At 40.0% G+C, this 18,156-nt stretch overlaps 1 protein-coding gene across 1 annotated transcript in view; it reads right to left on the bottom strand.

The window, feature by feature from the left end:
* Positions 1-17,496, bottom strand: part of sema4ba (sema domain, immunoglobulin domain (Ig), transmembrane domain (TM) and short cytoplasmic domain, (semaphorin) 4Ba) — a 49,979-nt gene extending 32,483 nt beyond the window's left edge. The window contains exon 1 of the mRNA XM_069708703.1: positions 17,311-17,496. The gene's annotated coding sequence lies outside the window, so the exon portion shown is untranslated. The remainder of the gene's footprint in view (positions 1-17,310) is intronic.
* Between the last annotated feature and the right edge of the window lie 660 nt (positions 17,497-18,156).

Raw genomic sequence — 18,156 nt, 5'->3', positions numbered from 1 at the left:
TGATGTGACTTACTCCCACCTAAAACCATGTAAACCTTTTGTAGAAGTTTTTGAACAAGATGTTGAATAATAAAACACAATAGTGTATATTCAAAAGCAGATTTCCACAGATGATTTGGGGAAAACGAAACACTTCCAGAGCAGCTGTCAGGTTTTTTTTTTGGTTTTTTTTTACTGTTTATGAAAATCACAAGCACGGATCAATGATAACCCAGGGAATCATGTGTTCACCCAAGCAGGTATAAGCATGTCCATGTTCAATCATTTATTGTAGAGGCTATTCAAAATGACAACTGTGAGACCTGCTAATTCAGTGCAAAGTAATGATTTATGATGCCCCAAACTCAAGCAAACACCAATTGTGCCTTAGGAGACAAGAAGGAATAAAGTGAGATTTGCACTCTTTGTGTGTTCACAACTTTTATCAAGTCATTAATTGCAGACTGCTGTTCCTTTATAGACACACTATACTCAAGACATATTTTGAAGGATGCAGATTGCATTCAGGAAAATTAAAAGGCTGTTAACAATACCAAGACTGCCTGTCTACTATTCTCTAATCAAGTTCATGAGTACATAAATGGTGAACAAATTATCCTGAGCCAAAAACAATATGGAAAGTCAGCTTTCATATACCTGTGGTTGTACTGGTTCATTTGCTTCTCATCTCTGGCTACAATCCTCAACATGCCTTAAAAGTTGATATCAATAAGTCAAATCCTCTTTTTTGTCCTGGCATACAGACCACATTAAAATATATTTGTGGGGGTAGTCTGTCCCCTTTATGTGGGGTCTGAGAGTGGGCAGCTGCCCCCCACATGAAGTGACCTCACTTAGTAAAGATCAATACCAAGCAGCGCATTCCTCTTTCTAAGTCTTAAGCAGTCACTTAAGCCTTGGTATCCCAGTCATTCAAGCCATCTCGTGAATTCTTTAGCACATTGATATTTGGGCTGAATTCCAATCATTGACATCCAACATCCTAGACGACCAAATTTGACCTATGAGGGCAGCGTATCTGGTAAACCATATGGGGCAGATGAGCTCCTGTCACTCAAGAGTATCAGCCTATACACAATGCTAATGCAGGCAATCAAGAGCAAATTTGTCAAGCTAGCATTGCTCAGCGTAGGTCTAATTTGACATGTTTTCACTTCACATTTTCCCCTGTGCCCTTTTGCATTTCCCCTTGAAGTCACACTATACACAGCTTTGGACAGAGCAAAATGATGGACCCCACATTAATCCCTGGGCTGGATGATTTAATGGCTGACTGACTGTTCTATTTAACCAGACAAGCATAATAAGGGGATTAGCAAACTATCAGATGACAGAGGTCAATGTGCTTGGCTGCAGGTATACGGGCAGATATTCTATATAACTATTCGTTAATCATTGTGCAGAAGGTTTAAGTTGCTTAACTTTGGAAAATGTTTAAACAAAAAGACAAACATTTCAGAAAAAAACTCTACCACAGGTCATGACATTTTAATGTCAATTTGTTCTCACTAGTGAGTGAAGAACTGCATTTTAAAGATAAAAAAAGGACCCTTGAAGTTCATGTACCTCTGTGTTTGCAGTGCAAACCCAAACTAGCATGTGCTTGAGATGCAATCAGAGTCCTAACATGTCCACACAGCACCCAGGCCCCCAGCGCTGGATGCGTGTAGGTGGGAGCTGATGTCATGGAGAGATGGAGGTGAAATGATATGTTACCAGAAAGCTGAGCCTCTTTGCTGTGATATAAGAACACATCACATGTTCTGAGAAATCTTCACCTACTTTCACAATTCAAAAGTAAGAGCTGATTAATTATGTTGCAACCACACAGACAAAAAGTACTAAATTATGAAATTCGACAGTTAGAGTCCCTCTTCCCTTTACTTTCAGATGTAGTTCTGAAGGAAGCAGAAAAAAATGCTGTGATCCAAAATGATGAACCATATTCCTGTAAGCCAGGAAAGGTCAAATTCCCCTTTAGGGTTATGGACATAAAAAAGAAAAACATTCAAGTCTCATGTTAACAAACATCAACTCAATTCCCACAAACCGAGGGGCCTCTCTGTAGCTTGCGCTGGACTCTGATGTTACCATGAAGCAAGCAAGTAATTCATCTAATTATTTATAAACTATAGGATGAAAGGTCAGTAATTTGCCCCATGAGCAGAGGCAGATGAATGGGCTTATTTTGCTTGTATCATCAACAAAACATAAGGAGAAGCGGACAAAAAAGAGGCTACAATTCAGACCAAAAGATACTTCTCTTTCCATATTGTATAACTTCAGATTTCTTTTTTGATTATAAAGCAGGACTGTGTGTTATAAAAGATACTGTGAGGGTGTCAAAATGCTTAGTCTGCCGAGAAATGCACAGAGCCCTTCTTCTACAACTGTGCTGTTTGGACTGCCATAGGTTTGTGATGTCACAAACTCCCGCTCATGGCATATTTCCGCACTCAGCACAGCCCACTGTCCCGACTTTTATACCAAAGTAAACACGGTTGTTATGTTGCAGAGCCAGCAAGCTACAAGACCTAAGAAAACCTGTGGTTGGCCTGGACATGTGTCACTCAGAAATCAGAAGAGAGAGACAATGACATCAATGTGCATTAAAACCACAGACACAAAGCTGCCTGTTGTTGGGTGAGCTCTGAAGTGAAGCTTAAAAGATGAGATGTTAAACTATGTTGAGATGTTTTTTGGTACTTAAAATATCTTCTTTTATGTACCATGAATGCAAATAAAACATCAAAAGTGTAAAATATGGGCCCCTTAATAAATTGATGTTTCACAAAGTAAGCTTTGTTTGGTTAAGAAATTGAAAGATGGTAAGATTACAGTAAGAGAGAGATGCATCTTCCCAATAAATCCCTTTACTGGCAAAGGTATTTCTGTGTCACTTCATTTATTGTCTCTCACGTAAACCATTAAGACCCACTGACCACAGTCAAAGTCAGTGGAGAAAAAACATCAACGGCATTAGTTCATGTGAGCTTATACTGCACCTGCATGCTGAACAGCTTCAGCCCCTCCAGATGTCTGGAGGCCTCGCTAGACCGAGAGCCAGCACATCTATAACTGTCTCCTCGACTGCCCCGACTCTGGTGGATAACTGCCAGAAAGAAAGCAGATATGCAGGGGGATCTGAGCCCTGCAGCCACTCATGCTGCACAAAAAGTGCTGAAAGAGGCCATAAGATGGCTTGTGAGCTGTGTCTTAATATATCACATCTTCAATCCAATCTGATGAATTATTCAAATGGTGCTATCTACTGGGCCTCTCACCTAAAACATCTGCCCTGCCAGTCTGTCTGCCAGATCTGGCTTACACTCTGCTCTGCCACAGGAAGCTTTTAGTCTGCTGCTGTCCTGTGGTCTCTGTTCCATTTAACCCCCTTATTCTATCTCTATTTCCATCTCTTGGACATGAAGCATAAAGCATTGAGATCATGTTACGGAGTCCAAAAAACAAGATCAGTCTGTACAAGGTTTTTAAAAAGAAAACAGAAGTTTTGCTACAACTGTGAAAACATCTCTGTTGTCAAAGCTAGGGGACGCTCGAAACGAAGTACCGCACGTGACCCGTCGTCTGAGGATGTCTGAAAGCAAAAGTGTTTGGGACAGCCAAAGTCAAGGTTCTCAGAAAAAGTCTGCTATAATGAAGAGATATGACAACCGCCTGTATAATTAGAGATAATGGTGCACTGTGCAGTCCTCAAAGTTACTCAGGATGTTATATTCGTTTGTGAATGTGAAAAGTGAGGAATGAAAAGTTTTCAACTCCATACAACTGGCCATTAGTTGCATCAAGTGAGGATGCTTGTCATGTTGGCAGTTTCATTAAGCAACAAAAATTGTTGGATGCAGCCTCTTAGTTCTGTCAGCACAAAGTTTGGGGGGCGAAGGGGTGTCAGATGCTGTTCAACAACCTGACAAGCACTACTACACTACTACACATACTGTTGCATAGTCACCTAAAAGTTGTCTAATTCAAAGTCCCATTTTGCCTGCGGTACCATAAAAAAAACTAAAAAAAACAACTCAGATCATATTTACTTTAGGGCAAGGAAGTGTATAAAATTGTAGCTGTGGGCCAAATCCCACATGAGCATGGGCAGAAAGCAGAAAACAGTGCAAGTAGCATTACATATATCTGGACCATTCAAAAGAACAGTGTTTGTGAGGGGTAAAAGGTGCACAGTGACCTCTCTCTGCACTGTTTATGGATTTTAGCAGTGCATGAAATGACTAAATACCAGCATCACGCCTCCTCTCTATCATCCTCCCTTGCACATTTCTCATTTGTAACGTTCAGCAGTGACCGACGCAGCACTATCTGCATCCACGGTTAGAAGAGAGCAACTTTTTCTATCAGTGAAAAGTGTTGCAACCAGTAAAATGTGCATCAAATATCTTACTATAAACTACTTCTCAGTAAAGACCCACACTGTACATCAATATTAAAAGGAAGTGCAGCTTGTTTACAATGAGGCAATTAGAGGTCTGTGATCAGAGAGCTACGGCAGGAATGTCTTCAAGGGTCAGTAGCACCATTAGCAGAGTAAAGGGCACAACCTGGAATGCTCAGAGCTATCAAATCACAGCGGTGGGGGAGGGTCAGGCTGCTAAACAAGGATCGGTTGAAGCCTGATTCAATCATCAGACCGCCTCTCGAACTCCTGTCAGGAAGCACACAAACATTTTCGACCACTAACAACAACGTGATGGCCATTTGCTGTATGTGATCTTTCAGTCGCCTCTTATCTCCGATGTCAGAAGTACAGAGGTACACACAGCTTTGAATTGAAATAGAACTTTATTATTAAACATGTAATGTGCAAGAGGAGCAGGTGTAGTGATAAGGGTGACGGAAATACATTCGGAACAGAGTTTTGCAGTTCTCACACCAGCATGTAAGAAACGCTGACATACGTGTTAACATACTCCACATGGTTTTGCAAAGGGTTGTGTACAGTTAAAACAGCAGTGCGTGCACAAGGGGAGGATATCGGAGAGCTTCATGAGTATGTGATGTGTCATCAGTGCATGTTTAATTTGGGTCAAAAGGCAGATCTGAGGGTCCCTGAGACATTGGAGCAAACACAGTGATCCGGCCACTTTCCATGTCCACAGTCATTTCCCACATCATGTCACAGCACTAGACTGGGAATAAACAGGGGGGCCTGCTGTGCTCCCAGAATGCATCTTAGCAGAGTTCCCATCAGTGAGTACACAGTAATAGGACTCCCTGAAGGCCTGTGTTTAACCTTTAGGTTACAAGTGGCTGGCCACTCCACATCCCGCTCCTCCTCTGCCTCAGCTAGTAACCCTTTTATCCACTCATGTTCGTCAGTACAAACACAAACAGAAAGGGAGTCGGATAAAATCACAACATCTGAAGAACATGTGATGTGACTGAAAGGTACAGAACAGCTACTAAATGAACTTTGTGGTGACATTTTCCAAGGTCAAAAATGAAACTCAACTTTTCAGAAAGTGTCCACACCCCAACAAAGAGAAATGTAATCATGACAACTATGAAGAAAGAGTTTACTCTTTCTGCCGAGGAAAAATATGTTATCAAGACTTTTTCTTTTGAGGTTATGTTGTCAAAGAAGCATAACAGCTTTCATCAGTGTCACTCATAATAATCCCAAAAAAGGGACAACAGGATGTGAAGCATCATGAATGGAGCATATCTAGCTGCCAAGTAAATTCCTCATTTTCGAAACAAGATTTTCATCCTTCATTGTACAAATGTATTAATGTAATAGCAATTAAATATAGTGAGGAGGTTTCAACAAAACTAGAATTCTTCAAATATAAAACCTTTTTTTTTTTTTTTTATCTGAACCACTCTTCTCTTTTTCTGATTGATCAGAGGAGACAACACTGAATCTTAGGACTAATTGCTTTTATCTGGCTCTTGTTAGGTTACAGCAGTAAGCAGAGATCTTGTCTTAGAAGGAAATGTACAATAGTTTGGCTAAATTTGGTTTAAATTTCTTCTCGAAAGAAAGAGCAGTACACTGTGATTCTGTGTACTGTTCAGCTTGTAACATCACACATACGTTTTGTTACTGATGTGCAATTCAAAAACTAAGATTTGCGACACCAATACAGAGAAAAAAACATACAATATAAATACAATATATAACAGAACTTCAAAAATGGAAAATCTCTCTCAAACACAATGACTGGGTGAAAGTCAATCTGACTATAGAAACAGATGAAGAAGAAGGATCAGTGTAGCCTAATGCTGAGAAAATACCCTCGGGATATGCTGACAGAATAGAAATATGCATATGGGGCCAGCATGGGGGATTAAGCTGTGATACAACAGCATGATTTATTTCTTCTTTGTCTTTTCCTCCTCTGAAGAGATTTAGTAATCAGCAACAGGTTGCTCACTAGTTTGAGCTGCGTCATAGCACAGAAGCAGTATTTTTTTAAACTTTTTGTTTATATTCCTTACAGCAAACTTGTAGTAGTTTAGCACTGCATCAAATACACTAACAGTCTGCAAAGGAATGTTTCCGCGCTCAAGTTAAGTTAGCCTTTCTTTGCAGGAAACGATCGCCATGTCATAAATTATATTTGTGTGAAGTCTGGATTTGAGCTATTGATATAACAGGCACCATGCTTTACCAACGAGCCAAAGCTTCTCTGACAGCATCATACAGGCAGTTCATTGTCGAGGCCACCGGTAGCCAGAATGCAACTGCCAGCTGTTTTCTTTGTGGATTAAACCAAAAGAAAACAGCAGGCCAAGGTCAGCACAGACGAGCTTTTCTCCTACAGCAGACAGATGAATCTCCATGTACAAGGCCATAAAAGAAAAACTCTCTGTCACAGATGTGATCGCACAGTTGATTATATTCCACCCTCTCGTGGAATAATCATGCCATTCTCAAAAATTCATGAAAGCTCCCATTTAAACCTCTACTATTGGGAGTTTGTTGATCACTTGAGAAGCTGTGTCTGTGTGAAAGCTTGGTTGGGAGGGTTATCTCTCATGTCCGGTGGCTGTGTCGGTGCTAGACAGACACAAACAGGCCTTTTGAGAAAGCTATTAAGGATTCTTGAGGACATATAAGACGACAGTGATGCTGATTTTCCTCCTGGGAAACTGAGAGGAACTGGGATTGTATAAATCGCCCTCCAATCCAAAATGTGTTTTGCTTATTGTTACACCCCTGGGATGTTTGCCTTTTCTTTGGAGACTGATCCATGTGCAGAGTTTGATGCCTGATGGCTGTTTTAACATTCATCTCTTGAAGAGAGAAAATGTCTGCCCTCACATAACGTTAAAGACGTGCACAGTTACCACAGTGTGGTTAAAATATGTACCTTACACTAGTATGATGTGGAAACATATGAGGGATGGGCATTTCAAGTAAAAATAATATTCAATATTCAAATTCAACTATTATGCAAAGACCCCCACCAGCCACACGCACACAACGCACACAACGATAGAGACTCACACAAAGACAGACCCTCATTTACGTCATCAACTCAGGCTTAACAAATGCCATCATACTTCAAAAACCTTCAACTTTGATAACACTGATGAGAAGCCTGCCTTTAGCTATCATCTTTAAAATGAATCAATGTTTGCTCCGCACAGCCAACATCAAACTTATTTTGTCTTGAATCAAAGCTAGCCATTGATTGTTGATCTGTGGATTGACTGTCTGCTTGGAACTTGTGTCTTACATGATTGTGCATAGTTATGGTAGAATTATGATATGCTTGCTTTAACTGGTAGTTTGCACTGCACTCCAATTTTCACTTTTGGATCGTTGTAGTTGTCTAATCTCACAGCGCCACACATGTTTCACAGGAGCCTACTAGCAAGATATTCTTCTTCTACTCATTTGCTGCTTAACAGCGTTTGGAAAACAGCTGCTCGGTGCATAACCGCCACCTTCTGGTGGCAGTAATGGGTTCCTACCAGGTACTGGTGAAAACAAGGGAAATTATACATATATAAATACACAATATATTATACAATAATTTTGAAAAGCTGTATTAGACACAAGTTATTATTCCATTATTAATCTTTAAATGTAAATGAAGATTATAATAAAACCACTTCAACATTGGAAAATAACACATTCTCTTAATGATAGACAAAACCATTTGCTGTGTCTAACTCAGATGACACAGGAGAAAGAGCCTCAGAGCTTTTTAGTAAAATCTACATGGCGGTTCAAACTCAAAAAGAGTGAATACAAATCTTGGGTTGACCTCACTGACTTTTGACAAACGTTTCCATTTATGGTTTTGATCCATCAAACTACCACCTACACTTCTGACAATTCAGCATCAGTGTTGATTGTGCTGCCAGCATTGTGTGGGTGACCGATTAAATTTCACACAATACCACCTGATGCTTCTGTGTTGTTCCAGCACAACATCATGAACCCATATCCAATGTCACAATACAAAAAGTATTTCAGTTTCACTGTGCTGGTTCACAAACATCAGAACCAGAAACTGTTCAAAATGTGAGTTCATATTTATATTCTCTCTTGCTTTCGCCCAGATTTCCCACACTCCTCTAGGTTCACACGAAGTTTCCTCGCTGGTAGAGGATGTGTGTGCACTTGCTGCCACATTCACTAACTCCCATCTGCGGAAAGAGGCCCGACTCCCAGACAGAGGCTCACACCTGATGAGTTGTTTCACAGCTTAAAGACACAGAGAACCACCGTTTTTTTTTTTTTTATTCTGCTACTAGAGCAACTCACATACAAGCCAACAAGTCTGAAAATAGAAACACACCCTGGTAAATAGCTGTGATTCTACATAAAATAAGACCAACATCACTTAATGCAAGGGTAGCTCCTACAATCACCCACAGGAGGTTGGGCTCAGAGTGGGTCTGTAATGACCCCCTTGTCCTGCTATCACCTTACGATAAATACCTACTGGAGAGGGAGGAGGGCTGTCTCTTGTCAGCTCACACCCGCTATCCCCTTTAAAGAGAGCAACTAACAACAAACCCCACATAGTCTCCCTCATAAAAACTTTATGATTCTCTAACAGGCAAATTACAGGTTATCCTGGCATCGTTTCAATAGGTAACCAGAACTGCAGCGAACCCACATCAATGATTCATGCAGCCACAGCACCACACAGTTAATGAACACAAGCTCTGCAACAGCAGTACTTACTCTCTGTTCCAGTCAGCCGTTAAAGGAAAACTCACTTCAGATCTGAAACAGGTTTCCTTTAGGTGACACACACACATAGATCGATTCCTCTTCTGGGAAATGTCCCGAGAAAATCCACAGAGACACGGCAGAGTTTAAAGCTCTATTAGGTGACAGCTCCACACAGGTCCACTCTCTCCCTCTCTCTGACACTGTGTCCTACTACAGCCTGCCTGCAGCCACTCAATAGACCGGAGCTCCTCCCATCACACACACTCACAGACGGAAGGGAGGCAGAGATGACAGGGAGAGAAGAGGGAGGGAGGGAGGAAGGGAGGGAGGAAGGGAGGTACACTTTGACAGCATGATCTTGACTCATTTTTGACTTGAACCGGCGGTGTGCAAGTTTAGGAACAGTGCAACTAGCATTATAGGAAAACTAATAAATGAGCAATTTAAGATCTATTATATGAAGAATATCTGAGAACATAAAGACAAAACAACTTCCATCTCAGTTGTATATATATATATATTTATGTATCTATCATGACGTTTCTTTTTAATAGTGGGAATCTGCGTCGTATGTTTTAGGAAAAGGTGATTAATAAGTTGTTTGGGGCTTTTTTTCTGTAACATTATTTTATTTAAAACCGTGCAACAACCACAACAACTTCTAACATGTCCTACCATATTTCAAGTCATAAGACTTTTGACAGTACTTTCGTGGGGAATTCCTTCAACCTTCAGCAAAAGCACCAAATGTGCTTACACAATCCCTTAACCACAGCTCAGAGGGATTTTCATACCAAAAACAGTAACTTTGGAAGAGACCCCCCTGGTTTGAGTAAAGTATGATTATGTGAAAAATTTATTTAGATCGAACTTTTTAAAAAGTAGCACAAGATGAACATCTACTCTACATACCGTGACATGGCTGACTTTATAATGTCAGAAGTCACTAAATGAGCTTTTCAACATTGTCTGACAAAAGCCTGATCACATTGAGCATGCACTTGAAGCTCCTTTTTTTTTTTTTTAGCTCTCCTGGGAGTTAGTTCTGACTGCAGATGTTTGCCTCTCAACCAGCTGCATCACTATAAAGTCTGGCTTCAATGACTATAATTAGCACTAGCTTCAGGCTAGCTGAAAATAAACCAACTCTATCTGTCCAAGATCACAGTTATCAATTAAATGGTTTGTATTTAGTATCAGTGAGAAGTTAAACATCTTGAACGTTAAGACATGTAACAAATCTTTGTTTTGCCAACACATTTATATAATCAGACTGTAAAACTTTAAGTCTGCCTTTAGAGGCCATTGATCTGTGGTCAATGAATTGACCAATGAAAGCACTGATTTATGAGTCTATACATATATTCACGTTTTCTTTTTCTCTTTTTATAACATGTAAAAGTCACCAAAGACCATTGGCAACTCTATTTAAAAAAAAAAAGAAAAGTAGACCAGAATTGCATTTCTCAAAGCACAAAAGCTCAAAAAGCAATGTGGTACCCTTTCATTTTGCATATTTGTGCTAATTTACAGTTAACTTTTTTTACGATTCAGCTGACAGGCACTATCAATACTCACACAATGCTTCTGAGCTCAAGAAAAAAGTGTTTTTTTTTATATACAGTAGTTAACAAAACATGAGAATGTCAAGTGATCCAAACAGGCTGACTGCCATGCCTACTTCATGCAATAAGGTTGCTGCACCTTTTACTTCAGACTTTTACCCTGGGAACATTGCCGTCTTGGTGGATCACTGTGAATGCTTCTTTCCTTCTTCCTTCATTGTGGAAAATGTACAACCATGCAGTTCTGAGCATGAACTTGTTTACTTCTTCAAAGGGAACATTCTCTCATTTTTCAAGTTTAGCATAAATGCAAGTCAGACTGAAATGTCTAGAATGTTATCATGCGTCTGCAGCGTTGCAACACTGCCCGCTTGAATAGGTCCTGCACATTTAACGCTCTGAAGCAGCTACAAGCATTTCTCACATTTCATACTCCAAAGGTAACTATTTCATGCTATTTTTATAGCACAGATGTCCCATAACTTATTGTACACATGAAAGGCACAAGACACAGACAATGCCACGTGTGAAGTTGATCCACAAAGTAGTTCTAAAATAATACACACAACGCTGGCAAGGACAACGTTTTCAGGCCATGACACTGAAAGTACAGCAGAAGTGATGCAACAAAGTCTCTGAAGGGGCTGTTTCATTAGTTGTAAAGGGGACACTCAGCTCCAAAGAACCACATAGTGCATGCTGTGCTTTACAAACAGAGACTGGATTTAGTCGTTATTAGTGTCTAGATAATAATCATGTTAAAGCTCAAGTTTGCTAATAAATCTGCAAGATGTTGTGTGAATATATTCTGAATATATTCTAGTGCCCTCTTCTCCTTCTACCCTGTAGAAATGCATGTCGATTTTTGATTATAAACCAATGAACGTACACCTAAATGTTTAAAAAGTTGTGTCAAAATAAAGTGTTATGAAATAACTTCACAGTCATGCTCAAAAAATATTTCCAGGGTAAATAGAGAGAAGTGTAAGATAGCGGGGAGTTGAGACGGGGACGCCTGTTTCTAAAATAGCAGATGCTAATTATACACTTTAGGCAACTGCTAAGGAGGGAGACGCGAAGCCAAGTTTGAGGTGTTGGGATTCTGAATGTCTGCTCAGTGTTTCTCTGCAAAGACGAGATTCCCCGCTGTCACCTGAGACGTGCTGATGCCGCAGCAAGGATACTCACTGGATGTCTTGTTTACAGCTTGTGTCAGAAAGGATACTGTACCTCCATGCCTTTTGGACTAGTGATACGCCTCTTGTTGAACTGGACCACCTGTTTCTGTAAAACAATCCACAGGACTTACAGGACTCCTCCGGCAGACGTCTAAACACGTGGCTCAGACCAGTCAAACAAATGAAACCTGGCCTTTTTGCAGGCCTGTGACCTGGTTAATGTGGCTATTCTCAAAACGTCACTTTACATTGCCTCTGCTTTCATGAGTTCTAAGTGCACCCCACTCATTGCAATTAATAAAATGACGTGTTCATTGACTGGAAATGGTTAACTATTATGAAGAAGTTACCTTAGGGATAGATGACCATAAACTATTTTTGAAATTAGTTAGGTTATCCATAAATATTAAGAGATGAAGGACATTTGAGGTATACTATCTAATGGGTTAATAGGAAAGCTTTTATTTGCTAAAGAATTTTTTTAAAGGAAGGTCGTATGATTATATGTTTTTTTTTCTATTTATGGTAAATTGTATTTCCTGTGAATACATGTGTTTTTGACATATAGAAATTGTGTGTATGTTCTAAATGTTAAAACTATTGTTCAGGAAATAGTATTAAGTATCTATGATGACCTCACATGATGAGCAACGGATTGAATATAAAGAAGCTGTTATAAGTTTGATAACATTTACGTTTCGACATTGTAAGCTTTTCTGATTCCAGTAAACCACTTGAAAATTAAAGTTTGATCACTCTCCAACCTCTGCATGTTTCACACAGCGAGCAGAAGTGCTGACAGGTCATTCTATACAAATGAATAACAGTCGAAGAATTACAGCAGTGCAGATAGCAGTGTTATGCTATTTAAAATCACTGAGGCACTGAAGACAACAAAGAAATGCTGGCTTCGAACTCTCAACTTCACTTCTAAATTCAGGCGACTGACATAAATCTCAGTTTTACTGCAGTAATGTACTCAGCACAGCACTATCCAATGTGTTGAAACACGTGATAAAAAAATGCAACAGACAACTTCTAACTTGGTTGACTTCTTCCTTTTACTTTGCCTTCATCTTAGCTGTTATATATATCGACAATTTTCACATTTGAACATGACCTATTCTGCCTTTTCATGTCAAGGACATTGTGATGATCAATATGCTTTAATCTGGAGAGACAAACTTGTTCTTATTTTTGCAGAGGGGAGGAAGCATAACAACCCTCACACCTCAGCACGTTTTCAGTAATAACACCACTGTTACCAAAAAGTGAAAAACATTTTTTCACCTTTTAGCAAGAACACCGCTGTGCATCTTACAGGTTGTCAGCAGTAGCATAGTAACAGCAGGGCCATGTTCGACGTGTGCTTCAAGCATCTGTTCAGTTCTACCAGCTAAAAGGAGCATCCCAGAACAAGGAAAAAACTAAAGCTAAACAGCTACCAAAGTCACAGCTACTCAGTCAAGTCCTTTCTTTGTCCTTACAACACTTAAATTTGCCCTGTGGCCTGATTATTCCAGTCTCTGCTTTAACGCCAGGTCAGTGTAAAAGACTCATGCTGATCTTACATCATTTAACATTGACACTTCCAAGGTTAAAATCGTCTTATTCCACACTGTCTGAATGCTCGTTCCAAAACTTCATTAAACCTATATGTGCTTTTATGGAGTGTCAACTTTTTCTCCTTTGATTTATATTTTTGCACTTTATATTTAGCACCTACCGTCTCCATCGAGAACATCCTTTTCTGCATTCAAACCCAAGACTGTTTCTTATGAACCTGCTAACAAATGAAAAGATTTCAGATGTTTTGTGCCTCATTTCATAAAAATGTCAACAATATTCAGCCTGACATATTTAGTATTTTTGGAAACTTTGGGATCTGCACTAGAAATTAGAATGTCGTTTTGTGGGTTTTCACAAGGTTTAGATGCAAAGGATCAAACATACTGACAGGGTTGTTATTTAGGTATCAGACACTCAGATCCATTTTAACCTGGACCATCTTTGGTTATCTTTAAACTATAGCTGAAACTAATCGATTTGTTAATCTCCAACAAATTAACTGGCAATATTTTGTGACCTGCATCTCCTCTTAAATAAATAGTTGTAGTCTTACTTTCAATCTTTATTGAACCGTGTTTGTTTTATAATTCCTTTGAACAATAACCTAATTTTGAACTAAATAGATTAGATTTGCAATTTCCCTACTTGTAGCAATTGTAGATGAACTGTACGGAAAAGTACCGACTGAGGTGGCACAGTGTGACCCACATCTGAGGTGAGTGACTCATTCTGGCACTGAGAGTGTGACGGGATCAGCAGGTCGGATGGTGTGTAATATATCTAGCATATGATCAATCACGCTCCCTTCAGACACATTGGTGTATGTGGGACATTGGCGATTGTTCATCCTGTGCTTTGTCTGTTTGGGGAAAAAGTTGACGCTGTGATGGCTCGGCATGACACAACCGAAGGCATTACTCCACCGCTGCTGTCCAGCAGAGAGGGTTTGTGGGATGAGTGCCCTCTGGCAGGGAGGTGATGCCAGTGAACAAACCCTGGTGTGTGTGTGTGTGTGTATGTGTGTGTGTGTGTGTGTGTGTGTGTGTGTGTGTGTGTGTGTGTGTGTGTGTGTGTGTGTGTGTGTGTGTGTGTGTGCGTGCGTGTGTGTGTGCGTGCGTGCGTGTGTGTGAGCTTTTCAGCCATCTATGTGACTCACACCAGGTTCTTCCATTAAACAGTTGCGTACCTACTCATTTTCTCTATGTCACAATCTCATATGTTACTCAATAGTCTGAGACAGCAACCGGAGTTTCCAGCATTAACAGTCACATGTTCACCACAACATCATACTGTACGTGTGACTTATCACATCATGTGGCTGCGTCCTTTAATCACTCTCTTAATTTGTTTGTCTTTATAGAAAGAAATATGTTAAAATGTAATAGCTTTGACTACTGCCAAACTATTTATTAGATTAACAGTTTGTCAAACCAGAGCCAGTGGCACAGCTCCAAAGCAAGTAGGCCTGTTTGAAATTCAACAGAGCAAGAGGAACAGCTTGAATGCTCCTCAGGTGGCCCGTCATGTCCATGGCAGCAGCTCAACTTTCCTGTATTTTCTATCTCAGGTCTCCCTCCCCCACACATGCTCACCCCCACCATCACATACAGTAACAACCATGTCCTACAACGAAGGTTGTTTTTTTTTTTTCTCAGAAATTTCATTTAGCAGCCGTCAATGTCTATATGATTTCTCACAACTCAAGTCATAAAGTAAAGGGTGGGCAATATGACCTTTTATATTGTGAGAGATTCTTGTTTACACTGTGGTAGATCTCCTTTTAATATCACTGGTTGTATTAAGTTATTGTATGCAATGAGCAGGCAATATTAGAACCTCAGTTGCAACAGTGCATCAGAGGTTAATGGCATTTATCTGTACGTATAAACTGTATTTCATTTACTGAAGAATTCACAAAATAGACAATCCTGTCTGGTTGTTTTATTTACGCAGTTTCTCAAATGAGTCTTAAAATAATCCATTGTATCACAATATTAAACCTGCAACAGTTAGATAAATTGACAACTCGATCGGCCAAATATTTATCTGGATTTATTTGGATATTTGCTGAATTGGTTAATGCATCAGAAAATGCCAAAAATGTGATGGTTTCTGCTTCTCTGATATGAGATTGCTTCTTTAATTTGGTTTACATGACAGTAAATGGACTATCTGAGTGTTGGTCAGACAAAAGCAGCTACTTTCTGACTTTACCTTGGCCTTTTTTTCAATCAAATTTTTACAGTTTTCAATGTCTTGAAACCCATTACGCTGTATCTCATATATATGATACAAAAACCCATATATTTCAAACAGTTCTAGACCCAATAGGACCCCTTGATATGTTGTATATATACATTACACATAAATTAGCAAAATAAATACAAAAAATATTTTACATCATACAATACATTTCACATTATTTATTAACTATTATAGGTTGTAAGAACGTAAAAGTCAAATAAACTGTGCAAGTGTACCTCACAGGCACTTTAGCTATCGTAAACACTGCTAGTGTTGTGACATCACCTTGTTTTACAAGGTTGATATTTTTGAAGGTGAAACCTACAAGTGGGGCTGTTGTTTTTAGTTTCAGTCATCTGTAAATTACATACAGTATATTATACAGTAGCCCAGTAGCCTCTTTTCAGCTAAGGCACAAGCATAATTGCCTCATGAATAATATGCTGTGTGTCCAATTACCTTCAATTACCAACTACCTTCATGACTGCTTACCCATGAGGAAATCATGAAATATTCTTAAGAAGTACTGCATGGTTTATTTTTACTTAATCCAAGTGGAAATCCCCCCCCCCCAAAAAAAAAAATAAATAAATATATATCCTGATCCCAAAGGGGCTAATGAGGTTGTGATTTAAAGATGCTTTAGTTCATCAAGCCAATTACTACAAAAGAAAAATGTTATACTCTTAATGCAACCTGGAAATGACCCACTGAGATGAATGGGTTGTGTTAAACAAAAGGAAGAAGAAAAGAGTGATGACTAAAACACAGGGAAAATCCTGAGGATGAATTAAATATAAGGCCATCTACATGTGGGGCAGACAAGACATAAAATATTAACTTAGCTTCTGATACAGTGCAAGAGTTAAGGTTAAACAAGTCCTGAAAAATCAACTACTGTACATTTACACCGGCCCACTGTGGAGCTGTGCTAGAACTACACATCCTGTTCTAAGATAATGACAGTGGAGGAAAAGTGTTTGACTAAGCATCTCCATAAAACGCCATAAATTGCAGTTCATTTCTGAAGCGGTCAAGAATCTGCATGCAGATAACACCCACTGCTTCGTTCATCTCGGCTTCATGACTCCGATAGTACACGCCCAGTTTTTGTAGAGCAGGCAAATCAAAGTGAGCCATATGTTCCAAGGAAGTGAGATAAAATATTATCTGATGGAAATCTAGCAAAAGTTACAACAGAGCTGTGTTCTTTTCTAAGTATAGAAGTGAATACAAATCTCTAAATAATGCACAAGAGATGAGAAATCATTTCATACCAAAGGTAATTGCAGATTTCACGACACATGCTGAATGTACCTCTGAGCCAGCACGGGGATCTGTCTCATCTTTACCATGGAAACCAACACCATACAAGAGTACATGCACGCACACTGAGGGAGCAATTGCCATGGCATCCAGCACCGTGGCGACAAGAAGCTTTCAGCGACCAGACCAATTTACTCAGCAGCTAACTGGCCACTCAGTCAACCCTCTGTCTATCACTCCCTGTTTCACTCACTCTCCTCCTCTCTGTCCTCTCTTTTCCCAATGAATTTCTTTTGTCATGAGCCAGACGAATTACCTTTTATCAGCAGAGGACAAGGTCTTGCAGAGCTCAGTAGGAGCGGCTGTCATTCAAGTGGTGACAGAGGAAAATAAGCTCTGCAGGGATCCCGAGAGATGCCTACGGATGCAGCTGAGCCGGCACCGCGCGCATGCATCCACCGCCACTATCACCACCAGCGAGAGCAGCAGCAGCAGCAGCAGCAGCAGCAGCGAATCGGAAGGGGAGGGGAAAAAAAAAAAAAAGCAGGAGAGGGGGTTGCTCTATCAGCAGCAGGAACATTACATCATAGGCTGCTTCAGTGGACAGAGGAAGGGAGGTGCTCCTCATAGCAGCACTCTCCCTGTCACTGTTGGGCTCTTTTCAGTGGCGCATGCACAAGACCAAATTTAATATTTATGATCTGGTAATTGTAAAATGCCCTCAGTGGTTAGAATCAGACATACAAAATAACTAAATCAAGTGTTCTTAATTGGGTACCATTACCGGGGTTTGTTGTCAGAATGGATATAATATGATGTAGACTATAATGTGGTTCATCCCTTTGGGGCAAAGCCTGTGAGTGAGTGAGTGAGTGAGTGAGTGAGTGAGTGAGTGAGTGAGTGAGTGAGTGAGTGAGTGAGCGAGCGAGCGAGCGTGCGTGCGTGCGTGTGTGTTTAGTGCATGGAAGCCCACACAATTTCTTATTCTGTGCAGTAATTCAATTGCGTGACCAGTGCTTGCTTACCAGTGTGCTCACAAACCATGCAGATGTTCAACCTCTGAAAAAGGTCGTCTGAGATTCCTTGCGGCAGATGTGAGTGGATGGGTAGAATTGTCAGGACTTGACATCTGCTCACAATGATTATATTTAAACTTGGCTGT

This window comes from Brachyistius frenatus, unplaced genomic scaffold (genome assembly GCF_029030835.1).
Source record: "Brachyistius frenatus isolate BFR_SWC_R1_liver_20210118 unplaced genomic scaffold, ASM2903083v1 Contig_77, whole genome shotgun sequence".
NCBI classification, from domain to species: domain Eukaryota; kingdom Metazoa; phylum Chordata; class Actinopteri; family Embiotocidae; genus Brachyistius; species Brachyistius frenatus.
This window is presented reverse-complemented; position numbering and strand designations above follow the sequence as displayed.